The sequence below is a fragment of the Gastrolobium bilobum genome, unplaced genomic scaffold, assembly GCF_033153095.1.
Source record: "Gastrolobium bilobum isolate Gb01-03AN ecotype WA unplaced genomic scaffold, APGP_CSIRO_Gbil_v1 utg490019, whole genome shotgun sequence".
In the NCBI taxonomy this organism is placed as follows: domain Eukaryota; kingdom Viridiplantae; phylum Streptophyta; class Magnoliopsida; order Fabales; family Fabaceae; genus Gastrolobium; species Gastrolobium bilobum.
Genome location: NW_026897054.1, coordinates 1 through 14,504, shown reverse-complemented (window position 1 = coordinate 14,504; position 14,504 = coordinate 1). Strand labels below are relative to the sequence as shown.

General features: G+C 34.1%; 1 pseudogene; it reads right to left on the bottom strand.

Annotated features, from left to right (window-relative positions):
* Positions 1-1,208: 1,208 nt before the first annotated feature.
* On the bottom strand, positions 1,209-12,748 carry LOC133303769 (low affinity inorganic phosphate transporter 2-like; annotated as a pseudogene).
* Positions 12,749-14,504: the final 1,756 nt, after the last annotated feature.

Here is a 14,504-nt window from a genome sequence, read left to right as displayed (position 1 = left end):
TAGTGGTTTCCGTTAGTTGATTCCACTAAGCCTTAATTTTCTGGTTTATGCATCTGCGAGGCACTGTTAACCCCAGTGACCTACAACATAAACCAGAGTTAGGATGATTAGAAAAAACTAATAGGAAGTGTTTGACCGCGAAAAAGAAAATACAAAACACATCAAGCTCCAATTCTGCTGAAGAACCAGTCATGACCGAGGATAACCAAAATTCACCAGAAGAACTGATGAACCATTTCCTAAACCCTAATTTCTCGCATCCGATTGCGAGTATTAGAAGGCCTCAAATCCCAGCAAATAATTTTGAAATAAAAGCCTCCTTCCTGAATTTAATTCAAAGTAATCTATTTGAAGGAGACCTGATTGAAGACCCAAATCACCATATTTCTAAATTCTTACAGTTGTGTAACCTCATTAAAGCTAATGGGGTACCTGCTGAATCAATGCGACTAATGCTTTTTCCTTTCTTCTTAAAAGGAAGAGCACTTAATTGGTTGGAATTGCAACCTGCTGATAGCATCTCCACGTGGGAAGAATTAGTTGAAAATTTCAAAAGAAGTTTTTCCCACTCTCCCGATTCTACGAGCCGAAAGAACAGATTGACAATTTCAAGCAGTTCGAAGGCGAATCCCTGTGCGTGGGATGGGGAAGATTTAAAGAACTAATTAGGAGATGTCCGCAGTACGTTCTATCGAATGACGAAAAGGTATGAATCTTTTACAAAGGAGTTACGTCGACATATAGAGTACTCCTTAATGCCGCAACTGGAGGTAGTATCGGAGAAATTACTTCGACTAGAGCTATTGAGTTAATTGAAAAAATGGCATCTGAAGATAATGAGGTCACACCAATGCAACCTAAGAGAGGAGTTATGCAGTTAGAATGGTACGATGCTATGTTAGCCAAACAAGACAAGATGAATCAAAGGCTGGATTCACTTGTTAAACTCTTTACCCAAAATCAAATCTCTGCGGTTAACTCTCAATTCCTTGTGGTATGCGACACTTGTGGCAGACCTCATAGTGCCGATAAATGTGAGGCTATGGTTACTATAAACCCAGATCAGGTGAATTCTCTTTGGTACGACCAACGTAGGGAGAACAATCATTACAACAACACTTCTAATCTTAGCTGGAGGAATCATTCTGCATTGTCATATAATGAAGGAGCACCACAACAAGCTAATCTGGGAATTTAACCAGCCCAACCTATCCAGAAGGCAGCTTGGGAAGTTGCATTCGAAAAGAAGGCTCAATCTCAAGCAAGTTTCGCAGAAGAAACAAGAGCATCTTTAAAGAATCAAGAAGCTTCCTTAAGGAATCTGGAGAATCAGATTGGTCAGCTTGCCAAACAGATGGCTGAGAGGCCTCCATGAACCTTTCTTAGTAATGCAATTATTAATCCCAAGGAATAATGCAATGTCATCACTACAAGGAGTGGAATAGTAATTCAACCTGTGGAAAAACCAATAGCTGCACCGAGTAGTGAAAAAGATACAGATAAGGAGAAGCCTTCTGAAGATAAAGTCGATAACGCTGTCGATAAAGACGTCATAATTTTTGGAGGACCGTTAAATGATACCCCACATAATAAAGTAATAAAGAAGATTTCTTTAGAAGAAATGATGAAATCACTTGGAGATAATCCTTATGTTAAGGCTCCTTATCCTCAGAGGTTACAGCAGCACTAGCAGAAGAAAAATTTCTCTAAATTCTTAGAGATTTTTAAGAAGCTGCACATCAATATCCCCTTTGATGAAGCTTTAGAGCAAATGTCATCATATGCTAAGTTTCTAAAAGAGATCCTAACCAAGAAGCGAAAGCTCACAGTAGAAGGATCCACTATCTTGACAGAAGAGTGTAGTGCAATCACGCAGAAGAATTTACCTCCGAAATTAAAGGATCCGGGGAGTTTTAGTATCCCTTGCACGATTGGCTCGATGACAATAGAGAGAGTTTTATGTGATTTAGGTGCCAGCATCAACGTAATGCCATTATCTATGATGAAGAAGCTGGGAATCACAGAAGTGAAGCTGATCAAGATGATTCTGCAACTAGCTGACCGCTACACCAAGCAAGCATATGGAGTAATAGAGGACATACTTATTAAGGTGGACAAGTTCATCTTCCCGATGGACTTTGTTATCTTGGATATAGAGGAGGACGTTATTGTTCCTATGATCTTTGGGAGACCTTTCTTAGCGACCTCCAGAGCGCTAATTGATGTGCCTAAAGGTGAATTGAGCTTAAGGGTGGAAGGAGAAATTGCTATTCTCAAAATGTTTGAAAAAGAAATTCCACCACCTACAACTCAGCCAGAGAAAATTTTCTTTATTGAGAAAAAGAAGGCTGAAGAGGAAGAAAAGAAAGATCATAAGCCATATGAGAGCTGCAAGCTAAAGGTGAAGATAGCAAAGCCTAAGAGCAAGGGAAAACACATCAAGACTAAGTTTAGAGTTCTTGAGGCCAAACCTTCTCGCCTATATGCACGAGAGTACTATTACGACAAAGCAATATTTATGATAAACAGAATGGCATCATCTTTGAATTCCGGCTACAAGCCGCCATGACTAATGAAGATGTAATGTCAAGCTAATGTCGTTAAACAAGCGCTTGTGGGAGGCAACCCAACAGATTTATGCTTTTATTTTATTTTGCTGCATTTAGTTTTTGTCTTCGTTTATTTTATTTTATTTTTAACTTTTGATCTCCATGGTCATGTATGATTGATGATGTTCTTATGCGACTGCATGTTTTATTATTATGTGCTCCTTGTATCTGATGCGTAGTCCATTACTGAAGACAGTAAAATTCTAAATCTGGGAACGGGGAGCACCGCCATATACAGTAGCAGTTAGACATATAGTAGCAGTTAGACTTCCCTATGAAGATGTGAAGAGCTGCAAAATTTCAAAATTTTTTTTCAGAAAAACAGGAAAATTTCTTTTCCTTATTCCTCTTTATTTTATTTTTTTTCTCTGTCTGAATTATTGAATCATGTTAAGTAAGAATTAGTCAGTAAAAATTAATTTATGATGTGATGACTTAGAATATGTTTTATTTTAGGAATAAACATTGATTGAGTTAGTCTAAGAGTCAGTAAGAATAATGAAATTGCAGTGTAAGAACTTGCTTTGTTTCTCCTTAAAATGGTTGTTTGCATGCATGTCTGAAATGATTGAGGCATTTTATTGTTTTAGCTAGTTAGCCAAAAAGCCAACCATTATGATATCCTTTGTTTAGCCCTTTGAGCCTAAGCCTTTTCTGTTCTTAATACCTGTTGTCTTAATTAGCCACTCCACATACACATCTACCTTAAATAAGATTGGATTATAGAAATTTCATGGTAGGGTGTAAACATGAGTACTTTATAATGTAATTCAAAGTGGTGAAAAAAGAAGTTAGGTGAATGGAGCAAAAGCAAAAATTGAAAATGGTGAAAAAGAAAAATATTTATTTCTTCTATGCAAATAAAAGTGTTGAAAGAAAATGAAAATGAAAATGAAAAGTATTAGGGGTTGAAAAAGAAAAGCACAGAAAAAGAAAAATACAAAAGTGCTGAAAAAGAAAAGAAAAAGAAAAAGGAGGAAAGAAAGGAGAAAAAAGATTATTGTTTGAATGTGTACACTTTACCATGATCTTTCTGTATTTCAATTTTAGTTAGTTTGTTCTTATTTATCCTACTTTTAGCTCACTCCCATTACAACCTGAATAAAGACCTCTTGATCTTTTGTGCATGTCAATTAATTGTGGAAAGTGAGAATCTTATCAAGCTTATGAAAATATTGATAGAGTGAAAATTTGAATGAAAGACTTACCCTTAGACAAATGAGTGATGAGTGATTTGATATATCTGGTGAGGCATGTGTTAAAAATTCAGTTTTTATGCTTGATTGATAGATTTCATACTTTGATTTTATAACTTGCTCACTTTCAAGGTTGCTTAGTTAATTGTTGATTCTTAAAAATCCTATTATTTTCTACCTAAGTCTGATCATTTTTAAATTGATATACTGTCTAGTCTTATATTAAGCATGCTTATATTATTTTATACTTTTAATTTAATTTATTGTTGAGGACAACAATGAGCTCTTATGTGTTATATAATATGATTATGTCACGAGAGAGAAATCTAATCGTTTATGGAGAAATTATGATTTTATTATTTGCTATCTCAAATAAACTGTGATAAACTTTTTTTTTTTTTTTGGAATTTTAAGAGTGAGTTGAGTAAAGAGTTCCACGGCAAAGACCAATGGATAGATTTGGGTTTGGAAAACAGGGCAAAGATAATATTGAACATAACTCACCGTTCTGCGGCTGAATAATCTCTCCACCATTCAAAAGTAAGCAGCCACAGAAGAAACACCAAAATAATAAATTATCAATTGGATTTATATTGAAATTTGCTGAATCTTATTATAGTTGATTATTGAAGTGGCCCACCTCCACCGATGATGAGAATTTTAAAGTTTGTGTATAATGTTCGGACGAGGACAATATGTACTTGGGGTGTGTTTGGTACAAGAAAAAAAATTTTGTGTCCAAAAATCATGATTTTCAGTAATATAATGAGAAATTCAGTTTACTGGAAATGGTATAAAAAATTTGTTTGGTAGACGTAAATATTACTGGAAATATTTAATAATTTTACTGAGTATATATTTAATTGATAATAAAATATTATTGGTAATATATGATGATTTTACGAAAATAACCTTAACTTTTCAAAACATGATTCTTCAATGGCATTTTGTACAAGGGAGTATTTTTGTCTCACATTTTCTTTTGATGCTTTCCCTTTAGTTGGATTCACAAATATCATATAATTTGTGGTAATATGAAATCCTTGTTTTATTTGTAAATCAGATTACTAGTAAATGAAGATTACCGGATAATTGATTTTGTTAACTTAAATCAAACATGATAATTTACGTTTATCAATGTAGCTTTACCAGTAATTTTCATAAATATCTCATACCAAATACACCCTTGGTACATTATATGATGTCTATGATCTATCCAAGGAATGGAAGGAGATAACACGTGAACACGGCTTTGAATTAGTAGGTAGAGGCCGTAATCACGGGACAAAGAGATCTTTTAAGTTAACGAATAATGCTCAGAAGAAGACAAGATGATTGTGAATTTTTTTATTTATTTGTTTGGAAAAATGATTGTGAATTCCTAGGAGTGCTGGCAGCTGGCGAACTTTTTAAGCCCCGCGCACCTCACCACTACCCTCATTTTGCAAACAAACTATGGTTAACAGGTTAAATACTATATTTTTTTTTGGTAATCTATTTTTTTTTCTTATATATAAAGCAAACATCAAATTTACGTCAATTTTTTTCTTTTAAAATTTCTTTCAATTTCCAAAATTATTAAGATAATTTTTTGAACCACTGACTCTGCTTATGAAACTCGTAACTTTCGATCTGTCTACAATAGAAGGGAATTATGTGGCCATATATTTTAACCGGAGCACAAACTAAATTTAATTTTATTATCGGTTAACTTGACAAGCTTATATTTTTATCAAAATACAATCAGTTTTATAAAATTTATAGTTAACTTGTTTGTAAAAATAATAGATCAACTCTATAATATAAACCTATAAATCTTATACAAAAATGAAAATACAAACATTGCCCAGATGGAACTGTCGATGTGTCACGCTTATCACTAATAGCCAAACAAACTCTTCCAATCAAATCGAAGGAGTGAAATCAAAAATCAACTCTGTAACTATACTTGCAAAGATATATAATTAAGATCGGGATGAGTTACATTAATACGTAAATAATAGAATTTATATCAAGCGGGACGTGTCAACATATAAAATTTATATTTAATTAAATAATAATTTTAAAAATTCTCAAATCAATATTTACAACAAAATATTTATAAGTATAACATAAACTAATATTATTTAAAATAATATGGTATCGTAATCAAATATTAAATCTGAAAAATTATTTTATTATTTACCACCCAGTCAAGTAGATTTTTTTAAACCCAAAATCTTAAATGATAAAGTTTTAATATTCTATCCTGTATTTTGTGTAAATTAGATTGTTTCAAGGATATATTTAAGGGTTCGCTTTTTCTACAGTCAATGTAGGTAATTTATCTAAGCCCAAAACGACGACGTTTTGAAGCAGAAATCAAGGTATTTTTATAATTATAATTTTTTTCAGGGTTATAACAGTCTTTTTCATTATAATTTTTTAATTTTTTAACCTAAAACGACATTATTTTCGGAACAAATGTAGATAACTTATCTACATTTATTTTAGAAACATTAAAGCCATACTTTAAATAGATACAAATACCTTCAATAAGAGATTTTCATATAATTATTTTTTATTTGATTTTTAAATTCCTATTTTAATTTATTTATACATTAATTCCTAATTCTTATTTTAAATATTTAAATAAAATATATTAAAAAACATAAAATAACTTACATTATTTTATGAAATTAAAAATCATATATCTATGCATACCAAAAAAAAAATAAAAAATCATATATCTACAAAACATAATGCAAGAAAAACAAATATAAATATTATAAATCATTATAAGAAATGTAATTATCTCCACATGATACTTTTACGCATTGACTATGAAATAAAATATCTTAAACCTTATCCCAACGGGCAGGCACAGTTCCTATTCCTAAGTGAACTATGTTTGAAGAATTAGATATTTGTTCGATTTTTGGCAGACACTTTTTGGGCTAGAGATGAAAACCCTTGCACTCTAAGTCTCAGATAGGGAATCAGTCTCGTCCTTCTTCATGTGACAGTGGTCCAATGCAGTGGAGGACTCAAAATTTTTATTTATGTCTGCATAATTAGTGATTGGATTGGGAGGCAACATCTCCAATTTTTTTTTTTAAAGATACTATGAATAGTTTGCATATTGTAATTTTTTTTAATAATCATAAAGGACGCTGCTTCTAGAGGGAAGTTTTTTGGTGCTTCAAGTCCCACGTGGTCCTTCCATTTAGGGAGTGTCACTTCTTGGACAAAAATTTATTTTTTATTTCTCCTCTCTTCTCTCTTCTCAATAATTATCTGATTTTGATTGGTTCGGACCACTGAATTAACCGTGGTCTGGGAGCACCAAAATTCCTCTCCTTCTAGAGTTCTAGTTATAGTTTTGCCTCTCCTTTAAAATGTTAAATTTTTAATTGATGATTTGTTGTTGCGATATGGAGCCAAACTGAGATGATAAATATGCAAGAATTGAGGCAGCTGGAGGAAAGGTGATACAATGGAATAACCATTCACTAACTATTTTTTTTCTTCAAAAATTAGTGTGTGCACTTGCACACACTTGCAACGCTAGTGGTCCAATGCACCTTCTATTTTAATGAGAAGCTAATCTTAGGATCGTACTCCGAGAATAAGATAATTGAAGGAGGTTAAATGAGAACATCTCCATGAAAACTAAAATATATATATATATATATATATGAAAAAAGTGTTTGTTCTTTTAAATGACACACCTTATATCATTTCATTCTCACAAAGAGGTGGAACTCACACTTTTATATTTTTTTGTCCACTCACTCTCCTCCTTTATCTATCTCTTTCTCTCACTTAAAATGACACAATTTTATATATTTTAAAATGATACATATTTTTCCCTTTATTTATTTATTTATATTTATATATATATATATATATATATATATATATATATATATATATATATATATATATATATATCCTTCAAAGTTCTTCCGTCATTTTTCCGATAGCATTGTGATGAGATGGGATATTTCTTCCGTCATTGCTTATAATCAATCATGATTCTTTTAATCAACATCCCACCAACTATCAACTGTTCAGCTAAGCTTCACTCAAGAAAATTAGGATAAGCTAGTGGCATGTATTGAAAGCAGGAAAAAAAATCTACATTCCTTGCACCTTTGCTCAGTTATACATGAGATAAGTCGTACTAATAATCAACATCCCACCACCTTCCTATCAACTGTTGAATGGTCAATTTGTCGGAACACTGACCATTTTGTTATATTTGGCAAAAAAATTTAACAAATTATCACGTCAACGGTAAATTTTGTCAAAATGGCACGCGGCATATTTTGCTACACTGTGTAACGAAATATGTTTGCAAGAAATTCGCTACACAGTGTAGCGAAATATGCCATGTCAGGATGCACAGTCAGCAAAAATGACACGTGTCAAGCAGGCAAAAATTCGTTACACTGTGTAGCGAATTATGCTTAAATTATGCTAGCTTGACACGTGTCATTTTTTGCTGACTGTGCAGCCTGACATGACATATTTCGCTACACTGTGTAGCGAATTACTTGCAAACATATTCGCTACACAGTGTAGCGAAATATGCCGCGTGGCATTTTGGCAAAATTTACTGTTGGCGTGGCAGTCTGGTAAATTTTTTTGCCAAGCATGACGTCTGATAATTTTTTTTGCCAAGTGTGACAAAATGGTCACTCTTCTCAATTGGTCATCACTCACCAATTCAAAGGAACAGCTTCAATGGTCACCTCAAAACCGAGAAGATAAGTCTCTCTCTCTCTCTCTAAGGCTTTGAGAAAAAAATATAGAATAAAACTATATTTGGGTCCCTAATAAAAAATATGATTATCACTTTTACCCCTTACAAAAGAAAATTCATATTAATCTTTTTCTGAAAACTAAATTGGGTCTTCATTTAATTTCTGAGAGATCATATTTTTAAATAATCGAAATAATAAAGGGACCAAAAGTTAACTTTTTTTATAAGGGACCAAAGTAAGGATCATATTTTTTGTCAGAACCTAATAACGGCTTTACTCAAAAATATATTATTGTTTTGTATTGTACGTTCACTTTTCTTCCAAAAATTAAACAGTATCTAATGTTTTTATAAAATTATTTTTGTTTCCTTACAAAACATGTTCGGTGATTATAGTTATTATTGATAGAATAATATGAAAATGACAAAAGGGCAATCGGTAAGTGGATTCTATCTGAACCCTTCTATTTATACATTTGGCAAAACAACATCTGCTACGAAGCTTGAAGCTTAATTATTAAAGTTCATGTTGGTGATCGAGATATATATATATATATATATATATATATATATATATATATATATATATACTCGATCTATTTGTTGCTAGAAGCTTGAAGCTTAATTATTAAACAACATGTTCGGTGATTATAGTTATTATAATAAATATACTCTTTTTTTTTGGTAGATAAAATAAATATACTCTATTTGTTCTCTTTAACGTAATTTTTTTATAAATTTATATATTTCATTAAATATTTGGTGGTATATAGATGTGCATGGCAACGATTCTATTCCCTGACACTATTTCTGAAAAGAAATAATTCTTTTTTATTTTTGTGCCTTGGAACAATTTAAGAGAAAAAAAATATGTTTGATAACATGCTTTATTTTTATTACGAATATAGAATTGCGTTTGATAACACAACGAATAATAGAATAAAAAATCATTCTTATTAAGCATAAATTTTTTTTGGATGATCACTTTCCTTTTCATATGGAGTGGTGGTGGTGGTGGTGGTGATGGCGGTAGCAGTGACGTCAAGATGGTGGTGGTGGAGGTGATGGCATGCATGGTGGTGGCGACGGTGGCAATAGTGGTGATGGCATAGTAACAACGACGACAGCGGTGGTAATGGTGACAACAACGATAGTGATAATGGTGGCATGGTGGTGGTAGTGGTGTGATGGTGGTGACGGTAGTAGTTGTGGCGATGGTGGTGTTGATGGTAGTGATAGTGGTGGTGACGGTGATGGTAGTGGTTATGGTGATGGTGGCGGTGACGTACAGGTGGTGGTGGTGACAGCAGTGGCCGCAACGATGGTGGTGGTGGCAGTAGTGGTGGTGATGGTGACAATATGGTGGTGGCGACAGTGACGTAATAGTGGTGGCATGATGGTGACGTAATATGATCTGTTTACAAACTTTTTTTGCAATTACACTAATGTAGGACCGGTCGTACACTGTGTGATTAATGTAGGACCGGTCCTACATAGTGTAGTTTGTAAACAAAAAAGTTTGTAAATATAACCTACCCCTATATATATATATATATATGAGGTAGGATCCTTTGACACCGGTGTCAAATTTCAATTTTGACACCTCATCTCAGAACCGTTAGATAAAAAAAAAAATCAATGACTCTGATTTGCAAGCATGTGACACCATTGATTTTTTTTATCTAACGGTTCTAAGATGAGGTGTCAAAATTGAAATTTGACACCGATGTGAAAGAGTCATACCTCTATATATATATATATATATATATATATATATATATATATATATATATATATATATATATATAGGGGTAAATATTTTTTCAGTCACTTTAGATAAGGTTAGCTACCCCAAAATCTATGTCATTTTGATTAATGAAGGGTGTTTATGTAATTTTAGGTAAATTAATGAAGGATGTTTCTTTAATTTTGTTTATTTTTTTATCATATACATTTTACTGAAACACCCTTCATTAATCAAAACGACGTAATTTTTGGGTAGCTGTATATAACCTTATCTAAAGTGGTTGTAGAAATATTTTCCCATATATATATATATATATATATATATATATATATATATATATATATATATATGGGAAATGTTATATTTACAAATTTTTTGTTTACAAACTACACTATGTCTGACCGGTCGGTCATACTTCAATCAAGAGTGTATGATCGGTCATACTTCAAATGAGACAGTTTGGTTTGGACCAGCCGATACCTTTGAGGCCTAGAAAGCTCAAAGGGGTTCATGATCACACGCTTCGAGGTAAATGGCCTGATGACTGGCAAGTTAAGCTCAGACCATACATACATATATGGCAGATAAGGGCTCAACACATAGGTCAGCTGCCCCTCATTGGCTGGGCTGATGTCACCAAACCATGAGTATATGGATTGGTATCGGCTCCGAGGCGAGCGTTATGTATCTAGGAGGGCAGCGAAGATTGGACGCAGTGTATGTTTTCTAAAGTCCCTTACACTCTTAGTTTTTTCATTTATTGACATTGTCTTATTAAATGTACGCGTTATTTGCGCTTATTTATTTTTATTGTAGATTGATGGTCTGGAGATGCTTTACTTTGCGACTACTCCTGAGCATTTTGAGACCTTCGGTTTAGACTGGGTTCATGAGGAGATTGGGCGCTTAATTTCTGTATTCAGAGAGTCCTCCAGGGTGGAGGAGCCAGGATCACAGGCTCCCCCGGCCTAGACACAGGATGAGCCTCAGATATCTCTTGACATTCCTACACATAGACAGGAGGGACGAAGGCTAGGACGTCGTCGAGAGCTAGTGGTACCACTTTCGGAGCCTATACATGCGCCTAGGCCACGCATGGATATGGCTGGATACTTCAGGCCCCCCATGATAAGGCAGACATATGATTCATAGCCCATTTATTACGGTCCTCTTCACCATCAGGATGTGCCATTTTCCCCTTCGCAGACAGGTACACATGGTCCACCAATGGACTCCCAGAGTCAGCCAGTGTATCATGCTAGTCCAGTCCACAACGCACCTGGTTACGTGCCAACCACACAGGCTGAGACTAGCACTCAGGATTACCAGTCGTGGTCACATGGAGATGTTGACGACTTGATGGAGCAAATGTGTTGGGACCCAGATTCGATGCCAGATTGGGAACCATTTCGGCCTACAAATGTCACTCCACCTCCCTACCATGCGTCTACGTCATCTCCTATACAGCCAGTTACAGCATCTGGTCCAGGACCAGAACCTGATGGTTGATCCGAGCTTTAATAACTATTTTGCCTCTTACCCAAAACTATCCACCAACCTGCCCTTCTTTAATCGATTAACTTGAATATTTAATCGATCAAATGATCAAAACACACAAAAATGGTTGATCCGAGGTTTAATCGATTAAATATCCCTTTTAATCGATTAAGAAGGATATTTAATCGATTAAAATTTAATTTTTATTTAATCGATTAAATGTCTCAAATGAATGTGAAAGCATTGATTGAATGAGAGGAAAACTCGCTGGCACAACAAATATAATGGCATTTGGACCAAAATTGGCGAAGAAGAAGGTGAGGGAATACATCACAACAAACCCAATATTGTTTTCTTTCTTGGTCCAGTGATCATAAGGTATAGCAAGAGCAAACATGAAAACGGTCATGAAGAAGAAACCCATTAATTGGATCGTGAAACGACCCATGTAATCAATAAAGGCCACTGTGAACCAGTAACTTGGCACAATACTACATAGTGCTATAAGTGTTCGTGCTCTTGCAATCCTATAAACCTCATGGATTGTATTCATTTCTTTTGCAGCAGGGATCCATCCAATGGCACTGAAAATGTCCTTTTGGAAAAGGTTTTGGCTATAGAAGGAAATGTCCAATAAGAACCAAGTACTTTTGGGTTCCTAACAAGTGCAGCCCATGGCGTTTGGCAAATTCCTTGTTGAACAAACCAAACCTCTAGTCTTGTTTCTCGAGCAATTCCTGCACCTTCTCCTCTTCAGCTTGAAGTTCAACTTCTAACACTTTAGACATGTCGGAAGCAACTCTAGGTACCAAAAGGACGTGAAGCAACGAGTTTTCCTTGATTGTCTCATTCAATTAATGTTTTCACGCTCATTTGGGATATTTAATCGATTAAATTTCTCTCTTAATCGATTAAAAGAGATATTTAATCGATTAAACCTCGGGTCAACCATTTTTGCGTATTTTGACCATTTAATCGATTAAATATTCAAGTTAATCGATTAAAGAGGAGCAGGTTGGAGGTAGTTTTGCATAAGGGTCAAAATAGTTATTAATTAATTAATGAAGGGTAAAAGGGTCAAAAAAACCTATTTCTCTCTTCATAAATTTTAAATTTTTTGATAATCTCTCTCTTCCCAAACACATGCGATTAGAGTTGTGATTACAATTCAAGTGGGGATTAATTTCCCTCACAAGGTATGAACTCTATACCATAAAGTGTCTCCACATTCTTTTTGTGAATTAGTGACTTTTACCAGAGTATTTAGCATGGGAGGTGACTCGATCATTATATTTTACAAGAATAATTAGAACAACATAAATGTATGTGAAATAGCGATTTTTTTAAAAAGACATTGACATTTAAGTAAAATTTAATTTTAACTATTTACGTATAATCTATTAATGATCAGGATTACTGCTTCTTGCCACAACCCATTTTCAGGTCCATGAACGGTGGACATACCAAAATTAATCTTCCATCAATTAGTCTAGCACGTCTAAGTCTAACTTTACCAAGATAAACTTATATTTTTCAATTTTAGAAATAACTACTTGCAAAAAAAATGGAGCAACCCTAGAAAATGAACATTTATTTTTCCCTGATTTAGAATTTACTCTTCTTTCTGTTTTTACGATTTTTTATAAAAAAATTTACATCAAACCTTAAACGAAACATTTCTTAACTTGATTTCGTACTATTTTTCAACCTTTAGCTCAAGAAATTAATTCAGAAAAATCTAAAAAAAATAGTAACGTGGTCAGTGCTATTTCAGATTAGTTTTGTGTTTATGTTATTTTTATTATTATTTTTTTTTCAGAAATTCAGTCTAAGCAATTGCAATTTTACTTTTGAACTTTTCGCCAAAAGATCCTTCGGGGAACGATAACTGGGACTTAAGAACCCTATATTACTTGTGGCTGCGTATACTTGCGCATATCTTGCATACTCTTTAGCAAGACCAACAGATATCACAACTTTATAATTTAGAGAGGATCAACGGATAAGATCCCTATCCCCATCAATTAAGACAAATTTCATATCAACTGGGAGATCTCAAAGGCCCAAGCCTATGAAGGTAATCCTTATAAATAAGAGGATAAAGACCCCAGGTACACACTCTGAACTCATTTACTACTTCTGCCCACACTCGGCTATAAGCCTATTGCTTGCGCACAGTGATTGGGATATTGGCTATAAGCCAACCAAGATACCTATCCATAGGATATCTCTGAGCGCATACCTTACGGTATTATTATACGGTTCTCTAGGACCGAACATTGGCGCCGTCTGTGGGAAACGACAAATTTTGACTCCTATCCATGGTAAACATGTGCGGCATAACGTGAAGCCACCGATTGTAGGCTGCCTTGCGACCCTGAAATTGCTGAAAGTACATATATATGAGGAGACAAACCTTATCGCAAAAAGGGATTTTGATCAACCGAGGGACTCTAGAATGGAGCTCTAGATCCAAGCAAGTCATGATTTGATGGAGATTCTCGTCATCGCAATTCTTGATGAAGCAAGTGAAGACCTAGAGGTCATTAAATCATAAGGAAAAAGGTACATGAGAATTTTGAATTCTTTATTAAAGGAAGTGTCATCCCAAATTTTGTGGGCTACGGAACTGGCAGGCCGTTAATAACCTATCTTCAATCCAAAAGAGGACTTAAAATTTAAAAGCTCGGCCTCAGCCTTGAGCATCA